The sequence below is a fragment of the Chrysoperla carnea genome, chromosome 1 (genome assembly GCF_905475395.1).
Source record: "Chrysoperla carnea chromosome 1, inChrCarn1.1, whole genome shotgun sequence".
NCBI classification, from domain to species: Eukaryota; Metazoa; Arthropoda; class Insecta; order Neuroptera; family Chrysopidae; genus Chrysoperla; species Chrysoperla carnea.
In genome coordinates, this window is record NC_058337.1 from 94,576,960 (window position 1) to 94,595,247 (window position 18,288).

Consider the following 18,288-nt stretch of genomic DNA (forward strand, 5'->3'; position numbering starts at 1 on the left):
TTTAGTTTAATCATTGTTCTCATTTCATACATTCTCCGTACACGATAGTGTAAAGACGACGTCTACCATATAACTAAATTATCTCTCGGCAATAGAATACTAAAATATCTACTCCACAACAGCATTTTGCATATTTGCTTTATACTTTTCATTTAGTATTATAAAACTATTTGAATTTAAATTAAGAGATCAGTATTCACATAGAAATATATTTCATGATAAGTTAACAAGGAGAAATGAAAAATTCTATATGTTCCCTTATTATAAATTTATCTAAAATTCACAGCTTCTTTGTAAATATGTATCACAAAATTATTTTGCTTTATTTTCGGTACTCATATGGCTAAGAAATATAACATTGATTGTTGCAATAAGTTCAATTTTTGCATCAATAAAATGACATTGAATTTACAATAAATAAATAGCCTATGGACATAATATCTGGATAGCCAATCCGTTTTGTTCACAAACATGTCGATAGTACCTTTAAAAAGCTGTAGATATGGATATATCCTTTACATTGTATCTCAAAGTAAGAATGTTGGTCAGTTTAACAACCAACATTCCAAACCAACATTCTTACTCCCAAATTGATTTTTTTAAATGATTTTGTAAATAATACGAATTGTTAGTTATACAAAAATTTTTGCATTTCTCAAGATTCATGGTAACCTGAATTGTTTGAATAATTTTTAGTTTCATAGGTAAAGTAGATGTCGGTTTTTGGAGTCTGTTGCACTTTTTGGTTTTAACTCCCAACCACCAAACAAATATCGTGCGATAAGGAACATAGTTAAAAAAAAAAAAAATGGTTCAGTCTACTACTATCGCATTCTACAGCAAAACTGCGCCTAATGCTTGAACACACAACAATATACTTGATTTTTCGTTTCCTTAACTACCAAGAAGGCTACTGCTGTAGTGTAACAAATTGAAATCGTTGTGAATTAGGTAATAAATGTGATCTTTGGTCTCAAATTTGAAAACAGATATTAGCGGAGGAAAACTATAGTTCGAAAAAAAAATTATTTAGGTACACCTTCAAGCTTTGGTTATAGGTTTTTTGTTGGAAAAAGTTCATCAGGAAAAAAGGTTGAAATTATTCGTTTGTTCGGAAAAAAATTTAGAGGGTTTGTTATTTTGAACAAAAAAATCGATTTTGAAAAGAATATGGAATCTATAAAGAAAATATATCCCATAAAAGTTATTGAAAACAACATTATATTTAATTTGATATATTTTATTTTATTTTTCGATAGTTATTTACCAAAATATGGCCATTTCTGAGGAGGAAATTAAAAATATGCTTACATACATAAAATTTAGGAATTCGATGGCCACCTTGAAGTGGATAATACTAGCGCTCATTTTATTAAAGCAGCTTGGTGTACAAAAAATATTGCACTATTATATAATTTTCGACCTGTAGTTTTTGGCCATATTTGTTGAAAATGGGTTCTTAAATAAGCCCCTTCAAGGTGACCATGTAATTATCAAACATCTTGCATATAATCATATTTTTTAGTTTCCTATACAAGAATGGTCATATTTTGGTAAATAGTTACCAAGATAATTTTGTCAGGATTAATTTATTTCCATATTCTCCGAGAATATAGATTGCGAATATTTATTGAAAATAATATTCTCTAAAAATCCAAGCTCGGGGTAACCTCGAACTTGGTCCCCCTCCCATGAACATGGACATATATAGAGTCAATACCAAAGTTTGAAGTGATAAATAATTTTTAACAATCTTTTCCTGTACAATAATTTGAAAAATAATATTTTTTCTCAACTTTTAATCGTCTTCAATCTTATCTATGTTTCTCAATTCCCGACACTGTTTTTCCCTAATAACATGAATGTCATTTATTTCTCGTTCACTCTGTCAGTGTGATAGCTATGGACAATTATGTTTGAATGAAATTCAACATGTTTTGAATAAATTTAATTTATTTTAATTTTATGTAATATTTTATTTCGAGCCTTCCTTAACAAACATGTGTACTAAATAGCAAATGTTAAAAGGCATTTTTATGTTTTAGAAGACGAAAGAAAACTTCATATAATAATTCAAATTCCGTATTAGCAGCAATGTTACAAATTAGTCAAGCAAACGAAGCAAAACCGCTAAGATTTTGTTTTACATATCAGAATCTTGATGAAATCTGGTGGACTGTATTGTTTGGGGTTTCATATAAAATTTTGTGAGAATAACGGAGAGGTGTTCTACCCTCTGAGGGATTGTACGGAACAACTGTGATCCAAGCACCTTGAAATTATGTGTTAAATTAAAAAAAAGTTCTAGTTGGAACGTTGACGTTGTAACGATTTGCTAAGATAAAACTAGCAACCTTTCAAATTTGTACTGGCTAAATTAGTTTGAAAGAATGTTTCGAACAAAAGTTACTTCTCACAGAAATACTAACATCTTTTGTTCAAAACTTTTTTTCGAAAATCCTACAAATTTGTGGAGGCTGTATCGGGGCAATTTTGGGTTCGTCATATCATTATTATTTTTTTAGTGTTTTGATGTCAAATACAACTTTCTAAAACTATAATCGTATTTGTTTATACCTACCTTCGCAAAAGTTTTTAAATGGATTAGTTTATGCCGTGTACCCTAAAATGGGTTTCTTTAAATATACAACCGATACAAATTTCGCGCACAATTAGGAAATTGAGCTGAATCTTTTGATGTCTCGAAGAAGACTTTTACGGTATAAAATATTCTAAAAATGTCTGGAATTATACTAGCTACAACTTTTGCCTGAACTTTTTTTTGTTTAACGCACAGTTTTCAAGTTCAAGTAGCTCTGATGAATGTTTGACATAGTGAAAGGGGGCCGCACATTCAATATCGTGAGACAATCTAATGAACACTCCAAACAGCAAATCTAAGCTCATTAAAGTCATGCTATAATAAATCCCAAGATATGGTCTTTTTTCCTGCTACATTAGCTATAGTAAATTTTGTTTTAATGCCTGCCATGCATACCATGTCTTATTATTACAAAATTTATAATATGTATAGATGAATGGAACAGAAAGGAAATGTATTTGTAATTATAATAAATTTATTTTCTTTGTTCGTCAGTATTTTTCAAGTAAATTAAGGCTTGTCGTTACATAATATTTCTTCATGTAATTATGTTGAAAATAATTGTTTTATTGAAATTAATTTATACTTTGTATATATTGATTTTTTTACGATGGATTCAACGAAATTGTCAACATATTGAAAAGTATTTATAAGCTGTTTATAAAAACTGTAGGCTTCAAAATTTTCGGGGAAGTTGGGATATTGAGAGCAACACACAATCATTATATACCTACGTATTCGTTGTGTGCGTAGTCATGGTGGGGATAATAAAATCGATGCCAGCGCTTTAAGTGAAAAATTTTGGAGATAAAGTGGGCTGTTATGACTAATTTGCAATTATTTACATGTTAATGATATAGAAACTGTCAAATTAAAATGATTGAAAAACACTAATTAATTAAACTTAATGCATTAAAAATTGTGAAAATAAGAAATCAAATTGTACAAATATTATTTTTCAAATGTTAATTATCGTAATTATTTATTTAAATTTGTGAAACAAGAATATTAAATTTTAAATGTAAGTTTTCAATGCAATCCACACAATTATATATGCATCCATTAATTCTATAATTAAAGTAGTGTATCGTTGTCATGGAAACGAAATTCACGCTCGGAGCGAATATACGTTTATGCTACTTCTTAAAAATATATTCAAACAAAATTTTAGAGTTCAATAAACTGAGTCGACTTTAACGATGCCCAAAAATTTTCGTTAAGATTTTTCATCACGATCGGATAGTTGTACAATGTAAGAATTTAATAATGTAGGAGCATCGAATGAGCTATATTCTTATTCGAGAAAATTCAAAAGAACCGGAAATTGACCGAATACATTTACAAGCACATATGTTTATTTTAAATTTTGGTATTTAATTCATAAAACTGTATAAAACTATCATAAAGATAATGTTAGTTAATTTTGTCTCAAGAATAATAGTTATATTTATCTGAACTGTGAGCTTGAAATCATATTAAAATATATAGCATATTAAATTTTGACATAAACTTGTTAACGACTTAGTATAAGAATCAAAAAGCTTATACTAAAATGAATTAGCTTATTAAATTCAAAACACTGAAAATACTTCTGTACGTTATCACTTTCATTTTTTAAGTATACAGACGTTGAAAAACTTCGTTTACGAAACAGCATTCATATTTTTTACAAAAATTGGGAAACAAATTTTTACGATTTTCTCGAATTTTTCAAAGGGGACCCCTTAAAAAAATTGACAAAAAAATTAAAATTTTTGTTATCCCAAAATTACCCCATCCACCGCGTTTCATCAAATTCCAAAACAAAATATTTTTTGCGTTTTTCTCAATTTTTTCAAAGAGGTACCCCTTAAAAAATTGCAAAAATTCAGTATATAAGGTAGTTTTTTCCCAAAAATTACAAAAATCGAGTGCATTTGTTGACTGGTTGAATAGTGTTTGAGATACAGACTAAAATCGATCCAAATATTGCGATAATTTCAGTTGTCATTTAAAAAGTAAAAATTCTAATTATATGTATGCTTACTCTATAGGATTATGAAGGTGAAAACTTACAATGAATTATAATATGTTTGTTTATGAGACACTTTGATATCATAAACATAAAAGTATTTTAATTTTATGTTGCATTAAGAAAATTTGTTACTTATTAAAAACAAGTAACAGTTAATTACTTTTGCTAAGTTATTTATAGGCCCCATTGTTTTGTTTGCTTACTTTCAGTAACGGCATACAAATTATTATTTAAAATACAAAATAAGATTTATACGACTGCCTACAACAACATAAACAAACATTCATAATTATATATTTTTCTCAAGGAAATAGTATTAATGTATTTAACTCGTTATGAAAATACAGGATTCTCAATTCGACTTTGATTCGATAACCTTGTCTTCCTTATTATTCGATGCAACATAAACGATCAAAATACAATCAAATATACGATCAAAATTATATGAAAATTTTAATATTGAAAATAATGTGAGCAGGCTAGATTATGGATTGAAATTTTTACTTTTTCAACTTTTGTGATGAATTTTGATATAACTTGATAAAATATGTCATCTATTTTCAATATTTCGAAAACTATGCCTGCTATCGAAAATATCTCAGTAGTCTAATTTCATCAAATTATAATTTATTAACGTCATATTATAATTTATCAATGATATCATTCAAAATTTTATACCTGAAATTACTTTACCATGACCGGATATCCTTAATAAAATCGGTCGACACGATTTTTAATTTTTTATTTCATTATTAAGGTCTTAACTCTCAAAATATCTCGTCCGTTTTGCCGTAAAACCATCATCAGTTACATTGACATAAAATAATTGTTAAATGCGTCTTATTTTTAGGTCAATTATTTATTTTTATATTCGAATAACCCTCCTAAAAATTATCTTGGAAATGGTAAGACATTAACCAAAATTTTTGATTTAAAATACGACCTTTCGCAAAATGAACAAATTTTATTATAAACATTAAAAGATGAAAGTCAAGTTGTTGTTTAGGAGACGACCTAACGGGGCAAGTACGAGTATGTTGCGAGTGCTAAGAAGGGGTGATAAGTAAGAGCGTAAAGGCAATAACGCCTGAACTAAAAGAACCAATGATTCACTAAATGAATCAATGATCCTCTTAATGAGTTTTTGTGAAGTTATTTGAAGTGTTTCTCATTCATGAATATTTACTCTTTACTTGTATTTACCACCAAAGTGAATTAAGTTATACTTTTTTATACCATGTATATATGAAATATAAGAAGGTATACTAAATTTAGTCTCAAGTTTGTAACGCTTAAAAATATTGATGCTACGAACAAAATTTTGGTATAGGTGTTCACAAAAACGAAAAGAGACATCAAGCCGAAATTTTTATAGCGTGCTAAAGTTTCAATTTAATAAACGATCCTCATATAAAAAAAAAAAATTTTTGTTTGAAAATTTTTTTCGCAAACATCACTGTTTACCCGTGAGGGCGCAAATAAGTTTATAACATTATATAGGAATATCAATTATGTATCTTTTTCTTTACTTATACATGACGTAAAAAAACAAACGATTGCGTAATCGACACTGTCCATACAGGGTATTTCAAGAATTAACTCAGTTAATTGTTTGTTTTCACTTGTTATCTTAAAGCTTTTTGTGACACTTCACAACCTGAAGGGATTGACTTAGCGCGGAGTAGCCACTTGGTGAAAGTTACTGAAGAATAAAGTATCATCAGCTTTCAAAGAAATGATATGCTGGCAGACACTCGGACTATTATGGTTAATAGGTAGAATTTCGGTTCACTATACTTTCATCCACATATGAAGGGAAAAATTGATATTCTAAGTTTGTTGTGAATAGATTATAATTTAATTATCTTAACATTACAATTGCTATAGGTAGATAAAATAATTACACCCTATATTTAGACATTATTAAAGGTAAACTTTCACTCTAATAACGCATAGTAACAGTAAATAAAGTGAACGGCAAAAGAAAAAAAATATCTTCTCCACATGTATGCTGGGTGTATAATAACTTTCTTATGTATTTTATATGTTTATTACATAACCAAAAAGGAATCAAAACCAACCCTTAACTTGTGAAAATGGAACTGTAACAGAAATGTATATAAAGAAATGAACAATAAATAAATATACATTACAACAAACAAAATAACATAACAAAAACTTTTGTACTGTTTGCTTACTGCTTACTACTGTAGCTGTTAGCTGCGTTACGAAATATTTCATTATGAATGGAAAACTTTGTTTGTCATTTTCCTCCTTAACATTCACAATGAACAAAGATATTAATCTTTATTTAAATATAAATTACATTAATTATTTAATAATAGGACTTTATGAAGTACATATTATTTTGTATATTATGAGAGTACGTATTTATTACTCTACTTACTCGTCAAACAGTATATAAATATACTAGAGTGATACCCACCCGCTTCGCTGAGTTTATAAGATTGATAAAGATTGCCCCCGCTTATCACTTTTCTACAGCACTCGAAATAATGGTGGGAATTGTTTAACATCGGTAAAATATGTATATATTTTTTTTAATGTATAATAGTAACTATTCATTGAGTATATCAGAGAAGATGGCCTTGAAATATTTTATATTGACTATTTTTACAGAAATTTATGGTCATTTCAAAAGTTAAATTAAATTAAAATTTTTTTTTTTAATATATCTTTTATTATATCAGCTATATTGCTGTACAGTTTCATTAAAAACCATTCGCTAGTTTAAGCGTGAAAGCATAACAAACAAGCAAACAAACAAATGAACATGCTTACTTTCGCGTTTATAATATATAGAGATTTTTACCTTGTAAATATGGGCAGAACAAATACCATGATGATGAGGAGTTTACTTTAACTGCCTCCATTATCTTGACGAAGAAGTACATTACCCGACCTTTTACAAAAGTTCACAAAAGTGCCCATTTTTGTTTGTTTAAACAGTACTTCTTTTTTCTTTTTCTTTTTGAGAAAACTTTTTCAAGATTTAATGGACCCAATCGCCATTAATATGCCTTCATTAGACAAATCATTTTAGATCAAAAAAGGCTAAAATATAATTTTTATGTACCTCAAACTATCGGGCCAGTTTTTTTTTTTTAATGTTCAAGAAGGTCCATATATCAAAATCTACATCTAACTTCTTGCCGCTAGAAAGTTTGGCCATTTCTATGGGCCAAAAAAGCCCATGAATATAATAGGTTATTTTTGAAAATTTCAAAACCTTGAAAATATGCAACAAAATAGGCCAGAAATTACAATTGTACTATCATTGTAAAATTGAACAAAGTCTTAAGGAATTGTTCTTTCTAGTAAGACTATTTGCTCGGCAAGCCCTCCATCGGCTACTCGAGGGCAATTAAATTAAGTAAATCATTGTACCGCGCCGTGATCTTATAACAAACAAAAGTATACTGAATTTCAAAGGAATCACTAAACGTCAAAATTCTTCTTGTAAGAATTCGGAAATGAAATAGAGGCATTTTTTTGAATAATAAACGAAATTATCGATTATGTCATTTTCAACGTTAGAACATACGCAAAATTTAATATGCATGTACACTTAATTCCTTTGGGAAATAAAGAGACCCTTTTTGTTATGTTGTTGGCTCAGAACACTCAATAATAATAACAGTACATGCCTAGAAGAAGATAATTTGGTCCTACGGTACAATCGAATTAAAAATAAATAAATCGGTCTTACATAACATAATCATAAGGGGTTGTGTGCTTTCAGAAAACTTTTAAAAATGTTTCATGCATCTTTTTGAAAATGATTGTTTCATATTGACTTTAGATATTTTGGTAATTTTCAAAAACAATCAGATAATTTATATAGATTTAATTTATCGCTGGTTCACAATAGAGCTCTTATGTGAGTTAAATTTCCGCCCAATTGTATCGTGCTTCATATCGAACATAAATGTCAAAGTTGCCTACATTTTTCAAACATTATTATTTAATACCCAAACAGATAAAAGCTAGGCACCTCTGTTAGTAATTTTATAAATTTCTAGTAATCATTTGCCAACAATGGATGGATAGATGTAAATTTACCACAATATTAAAAAAATTCGAGCAGGTTTAATAAGAGTTGAAATTTTTTAATTAAATTATCAACTCTGTATAATTTTAAATAATTAAACCGAAATTTTAGTCTTCGAAATATAGAAAACTAAGTTGGATGTCAAAAAAAAACAAATTATTTAGTAATTTTAGTTTAGTTATATCAAGGTTGAACAAATATACAATTAACCCCCGAAATAAAGAAAAGGGGTGTTAAAAGTTTGGCCGCTATCGGTGTGTGTCTTTCTGTGGCATCGTAGCGCCTAAACGAGTGAACCGATTTTAATTTTTTGGTTTAATTTGCAAGGTTACTTAAAAGAAAGTGTTTTTAGCTATATTTTAAGTGCAATCTTAGGGTTTCGCACCCGAAAAACTAAAAAATTGGCGTATATGACAAAAAATTTTAACATATAAATAATAATTAATATGGAAATTGATGGTTAAATAAACCCGGCGCAATTCATTTTGAAAAGTGAAATGGTAAAATAATTAGGTAATTCAAAACAATAATTCAAAAGAACAAAGTCAACTCAAAAATTTAAATATCAAATTAAAATATTTCCAAAAATATGTCCCAAAAAATCATAGCTCTCTAAATATCCTTTTCATCTCATCTGATGTCCTTGACCATCACTTTGATATTGATTTCAGAAGGAGTCTTTTAAGTTTTAAGTATTTATCTGTGCGTCTGTGTTTCTCAGAAGCATCGTAGCCCCTAAATGGTCAAACCGCCTTAATTGAGAACATTTTCTAGCTAAATTTCCATAAATTGGTTTACAAGAAATAAATCGAATTGTCGGGGGTTTTTTAAATTTTGTTTTCACTTGTTCAGAAATTACTTAAACATACTTGTGCTCTTTAGTGAATTTCTTTTTCCACGATGCATCTTTGTTTCGAGATATTGTGCTTGTTCAATTTATTCTATAAATAAACATTTTCTACTCTTTTAATATTTTTTTTTATTTGGTAGTAAGTTTTTGTACTAAACTATAATGAAGATTTATTTATTACCTATATTCAAGTATTTTGATCAGTAAAGTACTTGTGCGTCTATGCGTACAAGAGGAATTTACGTCAAAAAATTGTAATAATTTCATTTATCAACAGACAACAAAAAATTTATATAAAAAAAATATAAATAAATAAATAAAAATTGTATAAATAAAAACGCACAAAAATAACAAAACGGAACGGTGAATATATGAAAAATTATTTTTTGTTATGTTTTTTTATATCATATACGTAAAAAATAATGATGCTCTTTGATCTAAGTTTTCATTTATTTTTTCTTCCATTTTATTTTTGTTTATATCCTTGTTTTGATAACATAAATATTGACAAAAACGAGAAATGAAATTGTCATACAATTTTCACATTTTTTTTATCTAAACAGGTAGCGGATATGTGTTTGATTTAAATTGAAAATCTCAGGGTAACGAAATCAAGTGAACAATTTTTTTGTGTTTTGTGTGTGTGTCTTCATCTTCTTTGTGTATTTTTGCATGATTTTGTATTATCTGTTCTGATATTTTATCAAACAGCTGTTTAAAGCTTAAATTTGTTTTTTTTTTATACCTGAGTTACATCTAAGTTTCAATTAATGTGTGTTTAAATATAAATTTTGGGAAAATAAAAAATTTTAAGAAATTATTGCATTTAATCGATAGAAGTTAATCGATAATTGTAGGTCAATCGATAGGTCAATTGTAGGTTATTCGATAATTGTAGGTCAAAGTCATTAATATAGGCGAATGTCCTCTATTACCCTGGACAACTTTCAGTTAAAGCATTTTTTTCCGTAGTTCGCGTGTTTTCTTTCGAATAAATGCAATAATGACATATTTTCAACGACAGCTAACGTTTTCGAAAATAATTTTAAACAAAAATTGTTCGTTTTTTATGAGAATCAACTTTCTGATTTAAAGTGATAATCTATTTTACCGTTTAGAATGTCGAAATGGACTATAAAAGAAACCCGAAGAAACAGACCCAACCTGGTATCAGAACATGATGCCCCCCATCAAACTCTGCTACTCCTTTTTAAACTATTTTTTGATTGAATAACTGCAAAACGAGATATTTAAGTGTATATATTAAAATGACCCACCCTGTACATATAAAAACAAATCAAGCGTTTTATGAATAGTACTACTTTATTGGTACTTACTCGAAGTGAAATAATCAAACTTATAGTATAGGTACACTGTATAAAAAAAATTATAGGTACTGAAGAGTACCTACTTAACTAGAGATTTAATCCTGAATCAAATACAAAATCATAGGTTATATCAAATTCAATATTATTCAAATTCAGATGTTACTAAATATTCAATTAGGATAGGATTTATCATTTTGAAGGATTGTTAGGGCATAGATATAAATACATAATTGGTATTAAAACATCTTGAATATATGCTATATTATTAGTTCAAGTATACCAATTAATAATTTCTAAACAAATCAATATCTATAATTATTATCGAATAAAAAAAAGTTAGTGCACTGCTAATGGTATTAAAACTGAAGAAGGTTGTACTCCTTCTTATAAATATTAAAGATGGTGCTACTATCCACGTGACGTCTATACGGCTAATTCTTACTAGTCGTGTCCAATTGAGATTTATGTAACAATTTTGTGGGAAGATGAAGGTTGATTTTTTAAATTTTGTTCTTTCTCATTTTTATTAATTATATTCAATTCAGAATCTACAAAAAGTGGGTGAAAGTTTATGGTGGGAGGTTTTTGAGATCAGTTATCACAATTTTGCTGTGAAAATTGGAAAAATCAAAATGATTAATGTAACAGAGACCACCAAAGAAAAATTGTAATTTTTAATAAAACTAAACAACGAAAGTGTACTTAAATTCTAACTCAGTTATTTAGAACTCACGAATGATTTCGAGTATGATGTGCCAAGTGGAAAATTCAAAATGGGTGATCCAATTACCTTGGCTATGCCTATTGCCGATCCAAATGGCCTTGTCTTTTGTAGGAAAATAAGTAACGAAAGTGGACTGAAATTTGAGTGCGAGCTCGAAAATTCAAAGTGGCTGCTTCGTGCCGTAGTTGTGCGAAAATAAAAATAAATTCGCTATTTCACATATATAATTGAATCCACCATTCTATTCAATTTTCATATTATGATGTAATATGTTATTTTTGAATTTTCCAATTTTCACAAACGATGTGATCACAGTTCTCGATCAAAATTGCCAAGCAAAAAGCCACTATACCAAAAAGCCGCCATAATTGAGTTGGTTTTTTAAACTATTCTAAGTTCAGTGGCGTAGCTCGCCTTGGAGGGGCCCCGTATCAAAATTATTTGGGGGGCCCAAATGAAGGGTGAAGATTTCTCACAAAAGAAACAAAATTGCTTGCGTTAAATTAAAATAAATATTTATTGATTGATTATAAGTTGTCACTTCCTCCTAGAAATTGACCTAGCCAAACAATTCAAATTAAATATACACTTTTCTTGCCTTTTTTGGGTAAATTGATTTATTGAAACATGTATAGCTGAAGACGATTTCAGTTTTTCTATGCTTACGTAATTAAATAATGACCCTTTAAGTGACATTGTGGATAACATTTACTAATTTTTGCTTGCATATGTAAGGGGCCTCTGTAGCTCGGGGGCCCCGTATCATTGATACGGCTGATACGGCGGTAACTACGCCTCTGTCTAAGTTATTAAATTAATACAAGCAATGACATCCAACACTACAGGGTATTTCAACTCAGTCAATTATTTGTTTTCACATATAACGTTTAAGTTTTCATACAACAGCATTAGCTAAGGAGCTCTCCTTCGACTGACAACGCATCGTTCAGGACTTGGCATCTTAAGAACTGGCAGCTAATTATTTTGGATCTCAATTAATCCGAATTTAAGTTGAATAGCCAGATAAATCAAACTTTTATATTTCGCCGTTACTTTATTGCATTGTATATATATATATAGAGGTTAGAAAATAAATAAAATAAAACCATATATCTTAAAACAAGAAGAAAAACTTATAAAATAATAACTATTACATTTTCATCTTGTAATAATAATAACAATTTGTAAATATAAAATTATAAAATACTCAAATGACTGATATCTTTACTGCAGTATAATGATACTAAAAGGTATGGATAAAAGAGGAATTTTTACCATTCGATGATGAGTTTTTAATGGATTCGCACGTTGTAAGGACCCCTGGTTCCGAAAATATATTTTATAGCTGTTTATTATGTCACCAATTTACGCCATTACCAAATGTTTCCTTCTCAACTCAATCCTTCCTTTTTTTCTAAGATCCATTCTACAGAATACATTATGAGAGAACTCAAAGGTAGCACAGGACTGTCATGCTTCAGGCACAGGTCTGCCATGCTTCAGGATAGGACTGCCATGCTTCACGACTTAAATCAGCATGTGGAACAAATGAATGTAAACCTTGTATGGGTACCGGGCACAGAGACTTTTCAGAAAATTGTGAAGCCGGCGAACTTGTCTGTGCTAGATATGGCACAATGCTGCCGAACACAAGCATCAATACATATCCGGGAGTTCCATTTGCAAACTGCAAGTTGCTCCTCAAAGAGGATATCTTAAAAAAGGCCAATCTTAGATGGAGGGAGGAACGTACTTTTGGTACTACAAGACAGATCTTAGATGGTCTGAGTACAATCGTAGGAGTCCCGAAGATCTTATATCACTTCCAAGGTCCTCTGTTAGAAAAGTTGTTGCGGCTAATACAGGACACTGGTTGGGCGGCAAGCATGCTGAACGCTTGGGTCTGGCAGTGTCACGACTACTCCGGGAGCTGTTGCAGTGGTGAACTATCACTTCTAAATTTAACGTTTTTAAGAACCATAATGAAAATATTTTAATATAAACTGTATTTATAAATCATGCGAAACAATGTACTTATTTAGCTATCGTTCAAAGTTGTAAAATCAAGAAAAAAAAAAAAAAAAAAGGAAAGAAAAATATGTTACAAAACTAAGTTTATATACATTGTTGCTAGCCAAGCAGTTATTTAATTCTATAAATAGAATATGGAAAAGATTTTATACATATTTATTATTTATACCATCATATTATATTCTTTAAGCGTGTTTTACTTATATAGTTTTATTATTATCTTTTCAAATACTTCAGAATGCATTTTATATCGTTTTACTTTTGGAAATTTCAAGACTACGTCCTAACAACTAATTTAACTTATGCTTCTAATTGCTTTTGACAGTCAATTAGAGACAAAACGAACGGATGCCCAAAATATTGGGAAAATTCTTTTGACACATCCAAATTCAATCATTATAAATCGATAATTTATAAGCTCGGAAAGTCGAATTTAATATTAGAAACTACAACTTTGTTAGCTATAAATACTTTATCTTTATTTGAATATATTCTAATCCAAACTAATAAAGGCGCAATTCCACTGAGGCAACACTGAACGCAAAATTCAATTAAATGCCGCATGCGGACTTGTTGTCCCATGTCATATGCGCTTTGTCGTACATGAGTGTTGCATGCTTCAAGTCGCACCGATCCGTTCATTGTTGGATAGACGCCGACACCGTTCGACACGTGGATTCATGTCGAGAGATGGCGCATTCGACAGACAACAATAGTCAACTTGTAGCCTGCGGCAAAGAGACATATTTTTTGTCACTTTGTGTTCCTTCTATTGAAAGACTGTGTGTAGCATGATTCAATGTCGCATGCTACATGTTGCCTAAATGTTGTAGTGGAATTGCGCCTTAAGAAACACTAAAGAAATAGTATGCGAACCCATGCAAGATTTCAAAATAGAAATAACATGTTTTTAAAATTTATTGGCAGCCAAATTTTAAATAGAAAAATTATGCTAGCAAGGATTCCCCACGCCTTTGACGCTTGGATGGCCTGCGGCCTTGGCTCTGCATATACACGAACACATAGCGGTAAACTTATAACAATCCTCTTTTTGCATCGGAGGTTGAAACGGGAATTAAAAAATTAAGTAGAGAAGAAAAGAAGGTTTTTCGGAAGTATTTTTTTTATTTTCAAAGGCCTTACGACGTAAAAGTCAAAATAAATTATCTTTGGATGCCCCATTTTGTTGTTTTACCTACATATAATATTATGAAGTTTCATCAAAATCCGTCTTGTATTTTTTAAAACGTAACAAGTACATAAGCACACAAACAAAGTCACATTAGCATTAGTAATAGTTAGAATTACTTAATTCCAATACATAGTTTTTAAGAATTTATTTTATTTCTCTAAAATTAATTCGTGCCAATTAAAAGTAAATATTTATTAATTACAAATAAAACTACTTTGTAACACGAAATATAATAGAAAAACGAATTAATTAAAAGCAAAGAATTGAAATCTAGGTATATGTAACATTCCATGATAGTGAAAATATAAGATTAAGAAATAATTTATATAAATTTGAATGAATATCATTTTAAAATATGCATGTTAATAGTGTTAATAAAACACTTCTAAATAATTTAGTAAGGAACAAAGTTATTAACTTATCAGGGTGAAAATTAATGACTTTTGTTCGTTCATTGTATACATGAATATAAAGATTAGGATTGTTATTTAGGCATGGATACAAGGACAATTGCGTTATTCTTCAAGGGAGAATAAACTAAAAATATAGATCAGTTATTAAGGAATCCGGGATAGAAATAATCGAAGCCTCATTGTAACTACCACAGCTAACTGGTCGTGACCATCAAATTTTAATCAACTGTTAGATCTTTATAGACTGATATCTACCAAAAATAATTTTTATCGATCGAATATTGCATTTGTCATTCACAGTTTTTTTTTTTTTTTTTTAATATTTAAAAGGTATTGATTTGTGTTTGGGGTACAATCAATAATAGCCTAGCTATATTAAACATGCAATTCAGTTTTTCGATCTTGTGTCAACGTCTTTTATGCTTGCCGTAAAGTTAATAGATAATCGATAGACAACCTAAAACTAAACAAAAGAGCCTCGAAAAACTTGCTAGTTTATATTATAAATGTTAAAGTAAGTTTGTTTTTTTGTTTGTTTCTTTTTCACACAAAAACTACTAAATGGATTTAAATGAAACTTGACAATAATATAACTCATACATCAGAATAACGCCTGAGCTATAACTTATATAAAAAATTATATTTATTGTTTTGACATTTTATGATACAGGGTGAGGGAGATTAAATTTATGGACATCTGTTCAACCAAGGCTATCAGAGATATTTCTTAGATTTAAAAAAAATGAAAACTGATTATTTGATACGTATACTTTTATCTGTTTAAAACAATCGAAGAAGTGCACTTTTGATTAGCAAATTCATTGAAAAGAAATAGTTTTAAAAAAATAATCATTTTTACATTATACAAAAAAAAAATTTTTGTTTAACTGTTAGTTTTAATCCTATTTCTCTTTATCTATTTCCATTTTTTAAGCAATAGTTAAATGTTTTTAAACAAATCAATATTTTCGTAAGAAGCAATGTAATGTCATCTTGGTTGAACAATTGCCCATAGATTTTATTTCCTTTACCCTGTTTGTTTCATATTGTCTTATTTACTTTTTAATTATCTTTGCCAGTTATTTAGGGAAAAAACCCGGGCGAAGCCGCGGGTAAAAGCTTGTTTTTATCTAAGCAAATCGGAGTGAAAGTTCTAAAGAAAACGACTTTCTTATCAAGTTTCGCAAACCAAGTGTCTACTTATTTAACGAAATAGCTCTAGCATTTTCCGGAATTAAATTTCAAAGTGCAAATAGGGATTTTTTTTTATGTTTTCTTTTAACTCTCTGTACGTACATGAACGATTGTGTGATTTAAGTACAGCAAATATCATTAAATTTTGTATGATAGGGAAGAGGGTAGTGTTACCTAATTAAATCATTGTGTAAATAATTTATTTTTAAAGTTTTCACTACATGTGATAGGTAGTCATGATGAGAACACCTCATGTGGATAAGATAAAAAGATTTTCAAATAAAATTTACCCTCGCATATAATAATAAATCTCATTTATATACAGTATGTTTTGTTCAAGAACTAGCTAAATTGCATTCAACTTTGACCGATTGCTTTGAGTAACAGAAACCGAATTTGTTTTTATGCTAAATCAGTATCCAAGGTGTGAATTTTGGTAAAAAACCTAAGCTTTTACCTACAAATTCTGGATGTTTGCTAATAAACATCATCGGTCCAAGTGATTATGTGAGAAGTGACCATATTTATTTCGAAAAACATTAAGATTGACTCTGTAACTAATTAATATTCATGTAAAACAAACCTCACATTATAATCTTACGAAGTAATACTTAAAAAGAAAATTTGAGGAAGGAAAACATCAGCCACCAAATGTTAGCAGAAAGGTAGTGCAACGTTTTCTAAAATATGAAGAAAACCTTTGACCCAAAACTTTCAGTACAGTAAGTTCATCCCTAAGTACCATGTATAGTACCTACTCTTCTAGTGTTTATACCCTAAAGAGGGATTAATGAATGGGAGCGAGTGAAAGAGATATTTAGCCTGGCTATGGCATTTGACCTGACTTATTAAAATTGTAATGTTCTTATAATGGTGTTGCTTTATCTATTTAAAAACATTTCTGTTCACTGGACCAGTATCTAATCAAAAATTTAAACTCGCTTTTGAGTTCAGCTAGACAAGAGCCTGATTTTTTTAATTTTTTAAACTTTTATTTAATTAAACAGGATTGTTAATTTTGTTACGTGAGTGGATTTAACAGTGGAAATTTTCACTTCACATATAAAGAAAGGCGCTAGAAGAAAAGAAAGTGCAACAAAATTTAATATTGGCAGCCATTTCGGCTTAAAACTCAAAATTACTCTTTACATATTTTAAAAAACACTCTGTAAGTCTTGTTATACTCGTGCACCTACTTAACTCCCAAAAGTTGTTATTTTGTTATTTCATTATTATATTTAAGATTTGAAAATGGGATTCGTGCTGGGTAAAATGTTTATTTCACAAGCATTATAAAACCACAACATATTCAGTTCAGCATGGTATGGTTTATGTTGTAATTTCACAACTTGATTGAAAATAAATTTGTTGGAAATTAAGATAATTTTCATAGTTTTTATTTTTTCCGTTTCTTTTCTTTTTTGTGTGGTTAATTTCAATTTAAGTTTATTTAGAAAAAATATTAATTTATTATTTAATTCTTCCGATTGAAGACTAAAGGTTTTATTTTTTTGTTTGACTTAGGATTGGGTAGAAACTTCACGAAAAGACAACAATCTAAAATTAAAGATATTTTTGATGCAAAATATTAATTTTCATTGGATTTCAAATAGAGCTATTGCTTTTGTACTGATGATGAATTTGCCCATACTGCATTGACTCGTCCGCCATAACTATAGCTAATGTTACTATCCCCTCAATACAATACTCAGTGTGGCGTTCACACTCATACTGACATAGTAATATCCACAAATAATTTCTCACCGTGTAGGATTGTAGTGGGGGTGATAGCCTGTGGGTCCGCTGAGTCAATTTTAAGTAAGTTGACCTTTATTTCTGCTCTTATATGTAAAAAGTTAATGTGTTAA